At 46.7% G+C, this 17978-nt stretch overlaps 1 pseudogene; it reads right to left on the reverse strand.

Annotated features, from left to right (window-relative positions):
• Positions 1–17978, reverse strand: part of LOC132649071 (anthrax toxin receptor 1-like) — an 81435-nt pseudogene that overhangs the window by 22087 nt on the left and 41370 nt on the right.

Genomic DNA, 17978 nt, shown 5'->3' on the forward strand with positions numbered 1-17978 from the left:
ATACTCAACACTTACAAAGCACCTACTATGTGCTTGGTACAGAGCATGGCTGCAGTCACTGCTGAACTCTGGGTGTTTGTGCTGACCTTAATTCCGTCTTCGTATTTGCTGTAGCAGCAGCAGAGGTTCTCGGCCTTCCTAGTGCTGCGACCCTTTAATACAATTCTTCTTGTTGTGGGGACCCCCGACCATAAAACCATTTGGTTGCTACTTCATAACTCCAATTTTGCTATTGTCGTGAATCATAATGTAAATGTCTGATATGGGACCCCCAAAGGGGTCTCAGCCAGAGGCTGAGAAATGCTGTCTCCCAGGGATTCTCTCACACAGTCGTCCCTCGTCCACTGGTTGACGAGCCCAGAGCGCATGCCCGATTTAGGTCTCTTCTCTACCTTTTAGGCATAGCACGGGGTTTCAAATGGAACGGCTTGTCAAAAGGAATGGCTCAGAATGGTCACTCAACTATTGGCCACGTAGGAAGAAATGAGAATTTAGCAGGTTGTGCCTCTCAGCATCTCCTGAAGCCGCCTGCATCCCTGCCACAGACCCTTGCTGGAAGCAGCTATGCCGGCCTCGCCGCAAAGAGCTTGGCTTTGGACTGAGAACGGTGATGACATCATACCACTCCCCTGGAATGAACTGGAACAGCTGGCCTGCCATCCAGCCCCTTCTACCTTCCTTTCTCTGCAAATGTAAACCTCGGCTTCCCAGGCCTGCTTGGTTACTCGAGATAAGTCGAGCAGGACACCAGCCCACATTCCTTTGCCTCCAAGCTGCTAAAGCAGATGTTCATTTACTCAGTGCCCAGGGCACAGAGCTTGATGGTTTGTTCAGCTTCTTCCAACACTAAAAAGCACTTGAGTAAGTGACAACCAAAATAATCAAAGGATTCTTTTAAACACAGCCCGACATCAGGAAAGCAGCTCCTCTCTCAAGCTCAGGAAGCACAAGAGCACTCTCATTTTACCTCCATTGCCCAAATTCGTGGTCTTAGAAAAGGAACCCGTAACACTTGATGTTCTTAAGATCATCATTGAAAGTCCAAACCCAACCTGGCGATGTGTCAAATGTGTCTTCAAGTAGAAGACCTGGTGGCCCTTAAACCTTTAGAGTGAGTCTGATTTCCCACAGACTGTGCGTGGGGAGCAACCTGCCTTCCGGGCTCCCCCATCCTACCCTCGCCTTTGATCTTCCTTCCGGAATACCCTCCCCTCTTTCCACCCACTCAGTTTCACTGTGCCACCATGGCTGTCCTTTAGTCCCATGACTTGCTTTCCTGTTCTCCCCTTGCTTCTGTACCCTAGTGGGTTTCCAGTGCCGTGCCTGGGTGTGACTCAGGAGGATGAATATAATTCATGTGAACAAGCACTTGCTAACTATGACTGGAACTATAATTTGTGTGTGTGCACTCGCACATGTGTGTATATGTGCATGTGTGTGTTTGTGTGTAAATGTGTGTGTCGAGAAACCAAATCCCTAGCTTGCCATGCTAGTGTCCATGAAAACACAACCCTATGGATTTTCTGTTGGTAAACCTAAGAGCCCTCACTGAGGCTGGCTGAACACTAATGGGGGTGACATAACTAAACATGAAGACTCGTTCTTGCCCCCTGACAGGTGACCGAAAATGTTACATCCCGCATAGCTGGAATGTTACATACCTGGAAACTGGGCTGCACAGAAAATGCCTGCATGTGAGTTATCTCAGCCTTTGTGGCATTCCTTCACAAACAGGTCTGGGAGCAGGAGGCTGCTCGTGTGGGAGCATATGGCTCCCACATCTGGGCGAGTCAGTCCGACGCCCTGCAATCTGGTTGCTTTGGAAGCCGGGACTCCCTCTAGGATATGGCTACTGCAGTCTCTGAAATCTGCTGTCTCTCCTCACACACTTTCCACCAGGGTGTTCCCAGACAGAAAGTAACGTGCAATTCAAGAGTTGATAAAACTCTTGAAATGTTTGGTAATCTTAATTCCAGTGATAAACCCTTTGTGTGTGTGTACATGAGACAAGCTCTTCCCATATATCTCAGGCTAGCCTTAAAGTCATGGTGTACCCCAGGATGGCCTTTCCATATTGGCCTCCTGAGTGCTAGGATTATTAAGAGTGTGTACTAGTATGCCCAGCTGATAAACATCACAGAAGCCTTTGGGTATAATATTTCATTCTCTGTGTATTATTTTTATGGAATTAGGATCATACTACACACAACTTTGTGGAATTTGGCATTCAGGTCTTTCTGAAGTTATTAGAGCAGCTTTGGGTATTGCAAGAAAACCAAATAAAGGTAACGGGGCCCAGTGTTCTTGCAAATCATTTTCTCCTCTCTATAAATCCACACCAAAAAATTCTTGACATTTGTAAAACATACAAATTATCCTATAGGTAAAGCACCAGCCTTTTAAAATGTTGTAATCCTGAGGTGAGAATCATTGCTGTACTCCAAACAGCTGTAATTTGCTAAGAGTAAATATACTTTTAAAAACCTTGTTTTCCTCCCATAAAAAAAATCAGGACTCATGCACAAGGCATGTGCCTTGTGACACACACACTCTTTTGGCTGTGCACAATTAGATTTGGATGATATTTACTTTTAGAGTTGAGACTAAGAGGCAAGCCGACCCCAGAAGCCCAAAGCCATGACAACAGGCCACAGCAAGCTTGAGGAGGATGAAATCCTCACAGGAATGCAGAGGTGAGGAGGTCCCCAGTCCACACCCGAGCCACAGTGTATGGCACGTGCTGCCGTGGGATGCAAGCTGGAGCCAACACTGAAATGCATAGGGCATGAGCCACCAGCCCTCCTTCCCTCAGCAGACCCAGCCGAACCTTTCCAGATGAATGCTAACTAAATGAACAAAACAGAATCACAGCCTGCCTGGGGCTCCCGGGGTCTAGCTGTTTCTGTACTCAGCTGCTTCTCTTGAATCAGCCTATGGAAACAACGAAGGACCAGGGCTGCAGCAAGACTCTCTCCATCACTACATACATCTGGACCCTGTCCATGAAGGGTCAGCCAGCTGGTGCAGAAGCGGAGGAGGGTGCTAACTTCCCACGCAGAGCAGAAGGGTAAGGGTGGAGGCAGGTTTCTGGGAACTCAAACAAATTTGTCTCCACACTGCATACAGAGAAGAACGTTTTGCGCCCGGGTCCACACAAGGCTTACCATTTTCTCTTGGGGCCATCGAACACTTGGTAGCCCCACACCAAGCCTGCTGCACACAGGCATTTGCTGATAACTCTGTCAACCTGCCTCTGTGAAAGTCTCTGTGGCAGCAAACCACAAAATCCACATTCCCATGGCGGACCTCAAACTATCTGCTGTTTGTCTGGGTTTGAAGGGATGAAAATACATTAACATACTCTCTCCAAGAACTACCTCAGAACTAGGGCAAAATCTTCGCTCCATCTGAAAGCAGGGGCAGTGGAGATGCACAGACATCTCTGTCTCCTCCATCCATCCCAGGGCTCACTTAGAAAGGAGAGGTGTCCCTCTGTGGTCACACTGGGGCTTTGGGATCTTGAGGAATCCATGTTTCATGGCAAAGGAGAGTTGTGGTCCAAAGCCTTGGAGGGAGAGCGCCCAAGCTTAAGTTGTTACCTAGCCCTCTAGTGGCCCTGCACTTTTCATTTAATCTGAGTTTGTTTCCTCATCAGCAAACATGAGAGCACAGAGAACTCTTCCCACACAGAGTGGCTGTGATGAAGATGAGATTGCACAGGGAAGAGATGCAGGTGCACCTGGGCAGCACAGGAACAAGCTGGGTGCTCAGCAGTCAGTCAGAAGCAGAAGCTCCCTGGGGAAGAATCAAGACCCCAGGGGTCCTTGTATCGCTTCATTCTGAGTTACACAGTATTATCAGCTCCCTCAGGACCTCAGGCAAATTACATGAAGTGCCTGTGAGCAGCGCGTGCAATACTCTAACTCACAGCAAAGACTTCTGTTGGGAAGGTTAAGGTTCTCTTCCTCTGCCTGCCCCCTCTATCTGCCATCACAGATGCATTGATAATCACCTCCGGGTGCCCGGGTGCCCGCAGCAGCCCTGGCTCCTAGATGTTTTCTAAGATGAAATATAGTTTCTGGATAATAAGACAAAGTTTCAAAGAAACAAACACCCTGGACCATCCACATTCAAATGAAGGCCTTTCTCTTTATTTTGGGAAGCTGGGCCTCTTTGGGGAACTTTCAAAATTGCCTGTATGGGAAAGTGTCCTCAAAGGGGATGGAGCCTCATCCTTTGGAAGTGTACAAAACAGTCGAGGCCTGTTAGAAAGAGATCAAGCTGGGAAGTAACATTGTATGTAAAAAGCAAACATGGCGGTGAAAGCATACAGCAAGCCTTGTAAAGTGGGAGGAGTCTGTAAAAGCCGGGTCTTTGTGCCTAGGGGTCCCACAGCACAGGAACACCATAGCATGCGTTTTATCATTGCGCTAGTGAACCGTCCATTTCTTATTTACTGTGCACAAAATGAGTTGTTTCTCAGCTGGTACGTCAGTGTCCTACTTGAGCATTCTCACCTCTAGGCCAGTTGGAAGCAGACCTTCTCCTGGCACAGCACACTGAATACTGAAGGAGGAGAATGTGCAGCCAGGATACTGATGGCATCTGTTGTATTTTCAAGGTATGTTCAGGACCTCAGCCTGGTGACTAGAAAGCCAACCACATGCTAAGTTTAATATGTATGCTAGGCCTAAGTAATTATCAAAACAGTCAAATTGAGCTTAAAATAATTTGAAGGAGCTCTTTTTCTAATAGCAGGGCAGGTGTGGTTGTGCAATCTTAGCGAACATCCAGGGAGAAGAAAATATGAATGTCCTGTCATCTTGTTCAGGGGCGGCTGCTGCAAATTCAAATTTTCATGTGGACGCGTGTGAAGCAAAACGGATCCAAACAGAGCTTTTAGGAACTGCTTGTAACTTTGTTTCAACACGGGATGCGACATTCCCACAGCAGCAACCATTCTCCTACCCTTAGAAAGGGCGACTTGATTAAACCCCAGCTCTGCTTCGTAAAACAAAGGAAAAATGTAAAAAGCAGTGGACTCACTTTACGAACTGCCTTCTAAGACATCTGATGGTGTCTCACTGACCATGCGCAAACGTGTCATTTGTCTGCACCGTTGCCAATTCTGGGCACTGAGTTTTGTTATTCTTCTCAGGTTTGCCATAGCAAAATCAGCGATTTTGCTTTTCCTGTAGGTTTCCTCCTCATGTATTTCACCTCTTCCTTTTACTTTTGTCAACAAGTCTTCTTACTTGTGTGCACACGTGCGGAAGTCGGAGGGGAACTCTGAGTTTCAGCTCTCTGTCTCCACTGTGGGATCCAGGGGTTGAACTCAGGTTGTCAAGCTGGCAATTTTATCTGCTGAGCCATCACATCAGCCCCATTTTTCTGTATTTTTCTTTCTCTTTCTGTCTTTTTTCAACATGCCTGTTTTCGCTAGATAGCTTTATACTAAGCCTTTTGGCCTGTATTATAGATCTTATTAATATTTTTCTCCTTATTTATTTTTCTCTTTGATTTTTTTTTTGTTGGAGCTGGTAAGAGGAGAATTTAAAACCATGTGCTTACAACATCAAATTTATTGCTTCCCACTTAGTTCCTTTTAGCTTGACATCTTTATTCTCTGGGTAATTGTGCAAAAATTTACTTTTCTAGAAATTTTATATTTTCATGTTCACATTAAAGTTTTTAGTTCATCTGGAATTTAACTGTAAAGTGCAAGATAAAAATCAAACGTAATTGTTTCTCTGAGCAGTTAGCCAGTTGTCCCAGCACCACTGATCTGAATGGTCACTGGAAACACCAAGTTCAGCAGAGTTTGGTTCTGTTTGGGGCTATGTTTTATTGCTGTTTGTCAAGTTACACACTGTTTGAATGATTTTTTTTTAAACCTTGCTCATTCTAAAGTCAGCTCAAGCAGGTTTCTGCATTTTACTTGGCTAGTCTTATAGTTTATTCTTCCATATAAATTTTAAAATTATTTTGGTAACTCACATGGAATTTTTTTTACTGGGATTGTACTAAAAGAAAATGTTAAATTTAAAACAAATAATATCTTTGCAGTGTTCTGCTGCTTCTCTGTTTAGTGACAATGACACTGTCACTGCTAATAATGAAGTAACACCAGCAAGACTGTTCACGGCCATGCCTGTGAGTCCCCTGAGCCTCCTAACAACCTGATCCAGAAGCTGTTGTCACAAGCATTTTACAGAGAGAAACCAAGACACAGAATGTCGCACACTGGGCACAGCAGCGGCTGGAGGTGAGGGAGCCAGGGCTCTCTCTTGCTGTCTGCCTCCAGACACTGCCCTGTCCCTGGAGTCCAGGCCTCACAGTTCTTCTCTCTTTCTCTGTATTCCCCATAAAGTTTCCCCTTATGTGTCGCTCATATGTCTTCTTGTATGTCTTTACAAATTGTTCTCAATAGATCTTGTTGTTACATTTTTCCCAGAATATCTTTATTTTAAAATATTTTACTTATTTTGTATGTATGTGTGTGTGTGTGTGTGTGTGTGTGTGTGTGTGTCTGACATGAGTTTTATTGCCTGACGCTGGAGTCACAGGTGGTTGTGAGCCTCCTGATGTGGGTGCTAGGAACTGAACTCAGTGTTGGTGCGTAGATACTCCTAGGTTGCTTAGCCACTTGTGATGCCATCATTGGTCGCCGCTGCCAGGGGCCTGGGATAAAAGGCCCCCTGCTTCTTACTTCTCTCTTCTCTTGCTCTCTCTTTGCTTAGGTTTCTCTCCCAGGGACCCCTTACCATCTCCCTTCCTCTTCTATGCTCTTCCACTGTTTCTTCTCTGACTCTTCTCCTTCCCCCAAATAAATCTCTTCATATTTAGATCTGATGATTGCGTGACATTTTTAAGACTTGTGAACTAACACTCAGGTCCTCTAGAAAAGCAGACAGTGCTCTTAACTGCTGAGTTATCACCCCAGCTCCCTGAGATATTTTCTAATGGTCACCAATGAATTCTGGGAAAAGGTACTGGTAAACATTGAGGTATTTATAGTTGGGGATAGTGGTAGGGGTGAAGACAAGAAGAGAACGACGACTAATAGATATAAAAACATCACAATTAATTTTTTAGTTATGTTAGTTTCTGACTTGAAAATTAGAAAAAATAAGTGAGGTGCCACTTCTGAAGCATCCAGTTTACTGGCCCCCGTATTGTCTAGCAATAAACTAATGACTCTAGTTTCCTAGGAATGCAAAGTCATTCCAAAGTATTTGAAGGTGCTGATGTCAGCAGTTCACTTGTGTTGTTAACGATGTCATGGCACTATCTGATGTGGCAGAGATGGCCATGTGCAATATGAACACAAATAAAATCAAGTGAAATTAAAATTGAATTTTTCAATCATGCAGCCAGGTTTCAAGTACTAACAGCCACAGGCAGCACGTGGGGTCACAATGGCTAGCTTTCTAGAACATTCCCACCATTTGCAAGATGGTGATGCCAGAACCATCGGGTCGCCATTACAGAGGAGCCAGAAGGGCTATCCTGCTATTTCCTTTCCAACTCTGAACTGACTACCTTTCATGGGGATTTTGTGTTAGAATGGTGCGGCTTTAAATCTGCACAAGGAGGTGCGTGTCACTGTGCTAAAGAAGTCTTATCTGACTCTTCACTTTCTAAGTCATTTTTAAAATTTGGGTTAACAGTGAGCTGAACACCTTCGGTGTCACCAGTTTTGCTCTGTGACAAGCAAGTTCCCTCTGGGATTGAGTCATCATCTCTGTCTCCTGCAGCCTCAAGGCTGTGCTGGGAGTGAGATGAGTGTGCCATTGCCGCTGCTTTCCTACTCCAGTGGCCTGTATTTCTCTGTGAGGGAGGAGAGGGCAGGCCACAGAGTGCACACCAGGACAGGAAGGGGAACCAAGGGACAAGATCCCAGGGTTGACAGACCAACTGGCAAGTGCCAGCTAGAGGGTAGGCCTGTCCTGTGTGTGTCTTTCTCCCAACCCTACCCGTCATCATGCTCTCACAGAAGGCTAGTTCTGACAGGAAGGTCAAATCCTGAGTTTCTGCCTTTTCTTGGGATTGGTCTCTGGAGGGTAAGTGGGGTTCATTTACAGTGGCCTGGGAAGCAGCTTCCACACTGTGCCTGCTCAGGAACACTGACAAATCGTTTCAAACAGCACACACATTTGGGACATATGAGAACATTCCCAATTTTTAATAAAACCAGCTGAGTGCTTTCAATGTTTGATATTATCCCAAGCCAGAAATTCCAGATGTACGAGGAAGCCGCTGCTTGTGTTTAAACTATCAAGAGGGTTTCAAGGTGTCAAGGAGAGAAAAAAAAAAGGTGTGTCCAATTTTCCTAATTTAAAAATAGGTTCAGACCTACTGTCTTCTGGGGCTACAAGGGGAAAACACAGAGTGGGGGGTGAGCTGCCCGTGGGTGAGATCTGCATTCCTTCCCCCCTAAACCTCTGGACTGGACAGAAAGCATGAAGTAGGGGAGTGCACAGCCTGATGGAAAATGCAGCACAGTGGGGCTGCTGTTTGTCACTGCAGACAGGGAGCCAGTAATTGTGCGTGTGATGGACACCAAATACAGATAATAACCAGGCTCCCAGCATCTGCCCTCCTTGAACCAGACCTCCCATCTCTCCTGGACAGCCACCGAGTCACACACATGTCTTTAAACTCAGATCTTGCCAGCTGCAAATGTCTCCCAGAGGCCCCACTGTTATGACAGTTCCTTTTTCCTCATGAAATGCACTTAGTTTTACTTCCATATCCCTGATTTCATGTAAGAAGTTCATCACGACGAGAGTTTCATGGCCCCTGCAATCAGGAGTCTTCCAGACTGAAAAAAGTCCCAGAAGCCACACAAGCGAGCTCAGTATTCTGGTTCTTGCTTTATTCAGGATTAATCAATCTAGACCATCTTGTTTCCATTCTTACTCTAGAGTGCCCAGTGCTTTGCCGAGAAGCCTCAAGCTCTCCAGAGAGTGAGTACAGGTAGGAAGCAGGTACTCATTGACTCCTTAGGGCTAGTTCAGTGGTGGGGTTGGGGGGGGAAGACTCTGACTGTTTGTGTCAAGCCTTGTCCTGATTCCCCAGCCTGGCACCCTTAGACCTACCCAGAGGGGTCCAGACTTAGGTCAGAACCAAGGGCATCAAGGGACCAGCTATTCCTCCCTGGAGGTCTCATCAGCATTGTAGGCCCCTGTTTGTAAGTGGCTGGCTGTGCTGGCAAGCCCTCCCTGTCCCCCGACCCTGACCAGTGTCACCAGGACTTACTGAGTGTGACTGAGTCATTGATCTTGAAGCTGCAGAGGACCCTGTCCACACTGCAGGCATGTCGGAAGCCATTTCCTCTCATGACCACTTGAAGGGACTCTGAAACGAGGAACAACAGCACACATTACTGGACCAGCACCTGCTTCCTGTCCACTACAGAGCCTCTGGCTGCCGTCTCAGAATCCCAGGCATCAGGTCAGGTAGGACAAGAGCAACAGGAAGGCTGCATTCCATTCTCTGAGCCCTTCTCCCCATGCTTTCAGGGAAGGCACAGTGCTTCCGGCTCCACTTCCTCATTTTGTTCCTGCCTGCAATGCCTTCCTCCCTCTGTTAGAGTCTTAGCCACTTTTTAAGTCTAGACAGTTCTAAAACAGCCATAGGGGACCCAGGGAAGAGTCCTTCACTTCCTCCCTAACATTCCTCCTTGAGTCTGATTTACATTTTGGAATATCCTGAAAGAATTTCTTCAGAGCCCAGATGTCTCATAACTACAGCCCATGGCACTCAGAGCCTGCGCTAAACCACTGTTGGGCACTCAGGGTAATGTCTGGTTGTGCCCTTTGGTATCGTTCTCCCCCAACCAGAAAAGCGTTCCTTTAGGTCAGTAGTGGTATGACGGCTCTGCACCTTTCCTCTCTCCGGGGTGCATGGCTGTCCCATGTGGCCTTGTGCAGGTGTCACTGTATTCAGCTGCTGAGCTTTGTGGGGGGTCAGGTGTCAAGCATGATGTGCTAGAACTGACACTGGGCCTTCAGTGAAGGGGCGTTTCTCTGGGCTTGCATATCAGTTTCCCATTGGTAGAATGTATGCCCATTATCAGTGTGTGAGACTGACGTTGATATATATATTATACATATAATATATATTATACGTATAATATGTACATATAATATATATTATACATATAATATTTACATATAATATATATATATATATATAATTTCTTTATAATGTTGTCCTACCAAGGGGTAAAAACAGTTAAGGATGTTTAAGAATACCTGTTCGCATTTGATGATCTCAAACAATTGACTCTGCTTGTTTACTTACTTATTTGTTTCTGGGCACCTGCCAGAGGACAGCCTTAGCTGTTGCTCCTGAGGAGCCGTCTGCCTTGGTGTTTGCAGCAGGGTCTCTCCCTGACTTGCTTGCCAAGTGGGCTAGGCTGGATGCCAACGAGGCTCAGCTGCCTTTGTACAAGTGTGTGCTGCCATGATGGCTTAAGCTTTCTTCTTTCTTCACCCTGTGTGGGGGGATTGAACTCGGGTCCAGGGGCCACACGTTTTTCCAGAGGAGCCGCCTGGCCCACTCCCGCTCTCCTTTATCTTGACCATCCATGTATAAAATGAAACTGGGGTTTGGAATAGTGCTTTGGCAATATACAGAGACAACAAAAAGCTGGAAGAAAACTGCTGCGTTTGTAAAAGTGCATCTGAGGTAAACGGCTGCCCAAATAGAGACTGTTGGAGGAAGAAAGGGATTAAAGAGCTAGCCTATGGGGCTCTCTTAAAAGTTAAATAAATGCCATGAGTTTGTGTCACATTCATTCCCAAGGAACTCAGAGATCTTGTTCAACAAAGCAATAACGGATAGTTAATGGCCCCTCACTGTGCCAGCCCAGTGATGAGCGTTGTATGGATCTGATGTAATTTCCACCTGCCCGAAGGAGTGCGGCTGAGAGGGTGATCTCGGAGAAGTTGAATAATCTCTCAAGATCACACAGATAAAAGCCCTCAGACCCAATCTGGCACCCAGGGCAGCCAGGCACCAAGGGCCACTCAGCCCTCATCTGCTACCTCTTAAGGCCACCTGGCTGAGATGGATGCTCACTGTGCTCTGACTGTGGAGTAGTTAAGGAGTCAGGCCAGGATGTCTTTAAAGCTCATCTTCTCCCAATTTTGGACAGCTGTGCTCATTTGTCAGCCTTGTGGAGCTGACCTACATATGGAACAAGAATCTGTGGGGAAGCTGAGGCACTGTGGGTTGGTAGGACAAATAAGATGGAAGGGGAGGAATCAGAGGAATGGGGACCAGGAGAGCAGGGGAATTAAAATTCTGACCTTTGATGATTTTCCCAGAACCAGCAAAGCTGAACTCAGGTCAGAGCCTTGGTTGGGAACTCGATTAATATGATTTGTCAGGACTAAAGTCTCAAGCAGTTAGGATTTATATATGCATGCTGATACTTGCACATAATTGCTAAGTTTCGAAAATCGGATTTAAAACTTTAGATGCTCTCCACCCCGGTGCATCTTCGTACATTGGCTGGTTCAATGGGCGGGGAGATTCTTACTGCATCTTAGTTTCTTAGCGAAGCTGGGAAAACCTATGCTGTGTTTCCAGTTTGAATGCAAAACATATAGACATCTGGTGGACACTTCTGCTGATTCCACATGTTTGCTGCCTCGCCTTTGGCCTCCCTTGTTTTCTCACAAATCAGCAAAAGGAGAGAAGATGCTGGAAACAGGCTGCATGCCAAGCTCTCGTCTCTAACAGCGTGTCCAGCACTGCCAGTTCAGCTGCTGAGCCCTCTCTAAAAGAAACTCCCCACGTGTCTGGTTGGCCCAGCCTCAGGAAGCTGAGGAAGGAAGACAGGGGGACCCACGATGGAAACCAAACCAAACTTAGGCCTGGGGAGAATTGCTGGGGTGAGAGGCGGGCTGCTGCCCTCCCTGGCACAGTTTCCATGTCAGCACACACATTTGGTTTGCAGAACAACTCAAACATCCTACCCAGAAGTCTCACTGGAATGCCAGATCCTTGTGCAAAGATGTTATCCAACTCTGTGCAATGAATCTGCAGCAAGAAGGAACAGGATCCCCCTCACCTGGGACACCCCGCTCTAACCCTTGTATCCTCAGAGCTCCGCACCTATCATTCACAGCACACACCTCAGTGCTCATAGGAAATGTGCAACTGACCGGCTCTAGGACACCAGCTCCTTCACGAAGTGTCGAGATGGACTGTGGGCCTTCAGGAAACAATTATCTACTTCCAAGCGGTCTTTGATTCGATCTTTTGTGTCATTTTTCCTTTAAGGTATGTATTCTCAAGACCTATAAGCTCATTAGGATCTTTTTTGTGATTTTTATCCCTAATGATAATTTAAGGTTCCTGATGTTCTTCTGGATGCTTTCCTGTGTCTAACCTGAGGTAAGTTTACCTTCATGTAAGCTCCTTAGATGAATCTAAGAACAAAAGGGAAAAAATCAAGGTGCTCATGTGTTTGGGTCCCAGCCAGGTCTAATCTGTGCACCTTTTCTGGTCAACAAAGGGAAATATGTTCACCATCATTAGTCACTACAGAAATGCAAATAAAAATGGCGTCTCTATAAAAACTACTGTTTCCCAGCCAGTTCAGTATCTGTTCTGAAAGAGACAGGCCTATGTAGTGCCAGGTGCTCTGCTAGGCAGTGTGGCATGGAGAGAAATAAGGTGCTTCAGCAAAGGAGCTAATGAATTTTCAGACTTGAAGCTGCCCCTGCCCTGCAGGCTTCTTGATGTCTCACAAGGTTGCTGCATATCCAAGATTGCAAAGCCAAAGCTTGGTTTTTCTTCATGCATGAGATAACTTCACAATCAAGGGCCTTCCTCGGCTTCTAATTACTTTAAAAAGCACATTGTATCCGCACACAACACATGAATAACTCAGTCCTCACAAGAAGCTCACAGAATTCAGGGGTGACTGACCTTGAAGTTGATCACGTCTAATCCAGTTTAGGCTCCGCCCTGCACAGGCCCTACACAGGCCCTACACAGGCCCTGGCATGAGTTCATGTGGTCATATCTTTTGTCAAATTTCCCTCTCTTGTGTTTTTCGATTTATTCATTTTATGTGTGTGTGTGTGATTAGCCTGCATGTATGTGTGTGTACCATGGGCATGCTTGATGTCCTTGGAGTTTTATCAAAAGAGGGCATCAGATCCCCTGGATGGTTACAGATGGTCGTGAACCATCATGTAGGTGCTGAGAACCTGGGTCCTTTGCAAGAGTGGTGAGTGCTCCTGACATCAGAGCTGTCTCTCCAGCCCACCCACTTCATTCTTACAAGGTACACTATGTAGCTTAGGTTGGCCTTGAACTCTCCATCCTCCTGCCTCAGCCTCCTGAGTGATGGGATTGTATGTGTATGTCCTTGGAGACATTCTCCTGGAGTGCCCCTGTGGTGAACACATTTCCTGTGTTGCCACCTGTGTTGCCAAACAACAACTTATTTGAACATAAAAAGAATATTTTCTAAATTGCTTATCTTTGGGAAATTAACACATTTCTCTGAATAGTTACCATGTATTTTTCTAACAACTTTACATACATGTGTATGTATTCCTGTGTGTATGTATTCGTGTGTGCACATATGCATTCACATAAGTATGGATTTAGGCATTGAGTCTCAATAATATATGTGTATGTATGTATTTAATGTGATGTTGACATAGACTTAGGGCCTACCTCCTTGGCCATTTTCAATTGCTCTAAAATGCAGCCAATAATTGAGAAGGAAACCAGCAAGCAGGCCCCTCGATCACACCAGTAAAACAAGCAAGCTCTTTCTGCAGCATCTACTGTCTCATCAGGGTTGGGGGACGTATTTTCTGTTGATAATTAATGACCAGCATTTGGTGTTCAGAGATACAGAAAAGGAGCATCAAGAGGGGCTCAATAGTGAATGACAAAAGGTCCAGGGGGACAGGGACCACAGACTCCATCTTTGTTCCTCCATCACCCAGCAATGTGCCTGTCCCGCAGCAGGTTAAAACAACTAGTAAATGAATGAAACAAGATTAACAGAAGCCTATGTCTGAGAGGAGCATGCTTGGAGCCCTAGGCAGCCCATTAGTGTGTAAAGCAGGGCAAGACACCAGTTTTCACCACTTAGAGATGATATTGTGACTCAAAGAAAAGGCTACTCTCTAGAAATGTTTATCTCCATTGATGATAAACTGTAGTGGGCCTCATGGTGATGCCTGCAGTTCTATGCCACTGTTTTGTAAGGCCTGGTAGACTAACAATTAAGACAAATATATCAAACACACAGAGTACTTAACAACATTTAATGGGAGGCCCAGGGCTCACTGTGACCCTCTGGTGTGGAGTGTAGGGCTGTCATAAGGAAGAACAACTCTACTCACAGGCATGGTGACATGGAGATCAGCTTTGCCCTGACGTGAGAATCCAATACTTCTATCTTTTCTATATTTCTGTTTCTATACTGCTATCCCATGTCCCACGAGAGAAGGGGATTTTGACAGTCAATTTCAGGCTTTCCGGAAACTGATATTTTCTCCTTTCTTTTCCTTTCTCAACAGCAGATTTAATTAACAATTCTTATTTTTTTTTAAACACACCTGTCTCTTGTTCCACTTTTACTCCCTTACCCAAGAAGCAAATATAGATTCGAACCCAAAATACCATCAACTGAATGAAAGAGAATAGCACTTAATTTTGATTTACCTCCTGTGCATTTGGTGGATGGTTCAGCTGCTAGAATTTCGATGCAGGATTTCTTTGAAATCTAGGTGGAGAGGAACTAAAACAGGCAATTACTGGTTTGTTTCACTAAAGAAGAGACTAAGTTCAAGGACCCTGGAGTGCAAGGGAAACGCTGGGCAATGCATCGCCATCAATGCCACACATCAATAAGCCAGGCCGTGGCAGATGTGCCAAGTGTCCAGACAGCCATGAGAAACATTCATTGGCTGGATCCTCTTGTATTTATTATGGGTTTTAATTGAACCTATTACGCAGGAGTCCTGTTTTGAACCAAGCGATTCAATACGGCATTACAAATGCTATCTCTAAAATTCCTTCCCTGGAATTTTAGAACAATTTTATGAACAAGTCAACAATCCGTAGGTCCCTCCATGATGAAGTCTCAAAGGATGCATGGCTGATCTTTTGACGACGGCTGCAATTTGGCTTGGAGGATAGCTCCTTACAACAAAATGTGACTTTTATGTGACATGATAAACAATGACCAATCCTAGTTAGGAGCAAAGCCAAAGGGGCAGATGGCAGGGGATAAATTGGAGGGTTTATGGGAAGACAGTGGTGGGGCTCTAGGCTGAGCAGTCCCCAGAAAAGGGACTGTAATGGAGAGCAGTGCGGTCAGCTGGGTACAGTTGGGAAAGCAGGGAGCACAGTGGACATGCAGGGCACAACACAGTGGGGAGCAGAGAGGAGGGGCAAGTGCAGACATGGCAGGGGAGACCGTGCAATGGCCCTCCTGCCCCAGGCAGGGCGGCTCACTGCTCAGTTCCTTCCATAGAAAAGGTCTGGAAAGTTGACCTGGCATGCTCGGCTCAGCAAAGATCCCCTGGGTTAGGGTCACACCTAGGTACTTTGTTTTGTGGCTATTGTGAGGGGTGCTGCTTCCCTAATTTCTCTCTCAGCCCTTTTGTCTTTTGTATACAGGAGGGCTACTGAAGTTTTTAAATTAATTTTGTATCCTGACACTTTGCTGAAGGAGTTTATCAGCTGTAGGAGTTCCCTGGTAGTTTCTGGTGCTTCCTGGAATCCTGGGGTAGGGAGAATCCCCTTGGCAGGAAGATGATTTTTCCTGAAGGAGGCCTCCTCCACTTTTTGGGTATGGTTACTGTATGGCCAGTGTTTCTCAGGAATTGCCACGGCTCACCTCAGGCGTATAGACCTGAGTAGTAGCTGTGGTCTTTGTTTCCTCTCACCCGTAGAAGTCCTTGAGACAGCTGCCCCGCTGCTGGGTTTCTCGTTCTGAATTTAGTGAGCTGCTGCTGTTGTTACACTGTTTTCCAGGTACAGCCCTCTTGCAGAACCTGCTGATTCCCTAACTGTGGGGTTTTTCTCCAACAGGGAAACTCAGGCTGGTACCCTGAGCACACAGTTCTGTCTGGGAAGGTGAGAGGAGAGCCCAGCCAGCCTCTGGGCCAGAGGCTGAGTGCTCTGCTCTGGGCCTGGAGACTGTGCGCCCAAGTTTGAGATGAAGGCTGGTGGCACTGCTCTGGTGCGGAGGCTGTGCACTCCTCTTAGGCTGGCAACTAAGGGCTCTGCTCTGGTCTGGAGGCTGGGTGTCTCACTCTAGGCCAGAAGCTGTGTGTCCCTGTCTGGGATGGCGGCTGAGGGCGCTGCTCTGGTCCCGAGGCTCTGCGCTCCGATCTGGGCTTTTCAGTGTGTGTCTCACGCCTCAACTAAGGGCTCTGCTCTGGGTCGAGGCTTGGCGTCTCACTCCAGGCTAGAGGCTATGCCCCCCGGTCTGAGATGGTGGCTGGGGTCGCCGATCTGGGCCCGAGGCTGTGCACACCAATCTGGGCTGGCAGCTGTGTGCCCAGCTTTGGGCCAGAGGCTGTGCACTCCGCTCTGGGCCGGCAATTGAGGTCTCCGCTCTGGTCCGGAGGCTGAGCGCTTCACTCTGGTCCAGAGGCTGTGTGTCCTGGTCCTGGATGGCGGCTGGAGGCGCCGCAGGAGGCTGTGTGCTCTGATCTGGGGTGGCGGGTGCGCCTGCCAGTCCCCAGGACCTTTTCCAGGTTTTGACTGGGTGACCTGAGGTCGGTCCCAATTGATTTCCACACCGTAGGTTTCCTCTCAGTCTCCTGGTTGCTGGGCCGACGCTGCTGTCCTGCTCCTCAGACACAGTGTCCTCCCGGCACCACCATCTTGTCGACCCTTATCAATCATTTAATCAATTGCAACTAGAGATTGCAAAACAGAACTAAGCACTTGAGTTCCCAGGTTTCTGAATCAATCCTACCGTGTAACCAGGATTTGGTAAAAGAAATTTCAGTGACTCTTTGACTAAGACTCACTAACAGGATCTGTCACAATAACCACACACTATTATTTTTCTCGAAGTGTCTGCAATTAGCTGATAACTCTAAGGAGTGTATAAAAGGCCAAAAAAATGTCAGCCAAGTGACGTGATTCAATCAAGCACAAACAGCTTTCCCAGCCTACATTTAAAACATCTGGAGGAGACCATCGCTGCCAGTGGAGTAAATTCATCAGTGAGGGGTAGGCAGGATTTGTCTGGGCCTATAACTCCTGCTAGACTGAAATGTCTGGTTTCCAAAGGTATGACGTCTTGGTTATCAGCAGCCCAGACTATATTGTCATAAGTCTGCCTGAACTGCAGCCAACAGCAGATCAGTTTAGAGATTGGGGACTCTGAAAGTGAGGAGACATACACACGCACACACGGCACAGGCAGTAGTAGCTATAGAGGCGCCATTCCCTAAAATGGCAGTGCCACTCTGACACCTTGGGCGCAGCTCAGGCTGTACATGGGGTTGATGGCTGGTGGGTAGATAAAAGTGCACATGCAGCATTCCTTGGAAACCAGTCAAGAGAAGAGAAGAACCCCTTTCCTTACCCCTTCTTACCTGGACCTATGGGGTGGGTCTCTGAGCCCTGTTAACATGCACCTGTTCTCCACACCAAAGGCCTCCTGAGGTAGCTTCCTGGCTCTTCTTACCTCCCCTACTCCTCCACTGTGCCAGCTCCAACGTGGTTCCAGTTTCCAGGCTTTTCAACCCGTTTCCTTTATAGCTCCTCTCTGTTCCCAAGAGGTAGCCATGGCTGCTATAGGCTGTCCTCTAGATGACTTTGGCCACACCCTCTCTATCACCTGAGAGACAGCCATGCAGCTATCCTGTTGACAATAAACCTTTCTTTCCACCCCTTTCTTTCCACCCATGGAGAGGTCCAGTTTGGTAGTTTCATTGCTGCTGTCACTTACAAAGTACATTGGGAAA

Source organism: Meriones unguiculatus, chromosome 18 (assembly GCF_030254825.1).
Source record: "Meriones unguiculatus strain TT.TT164.6M chromosome 18, Bangor_MerUng_6.1, whole genome shotgun sequence".
Taxonomy (NCBI): domain Eukaryota; kingdom Metazoa; phylum Chordata; class Mammalia; order Rodentia; family Muridae; genus Meriones; species Meriones unguiculatus.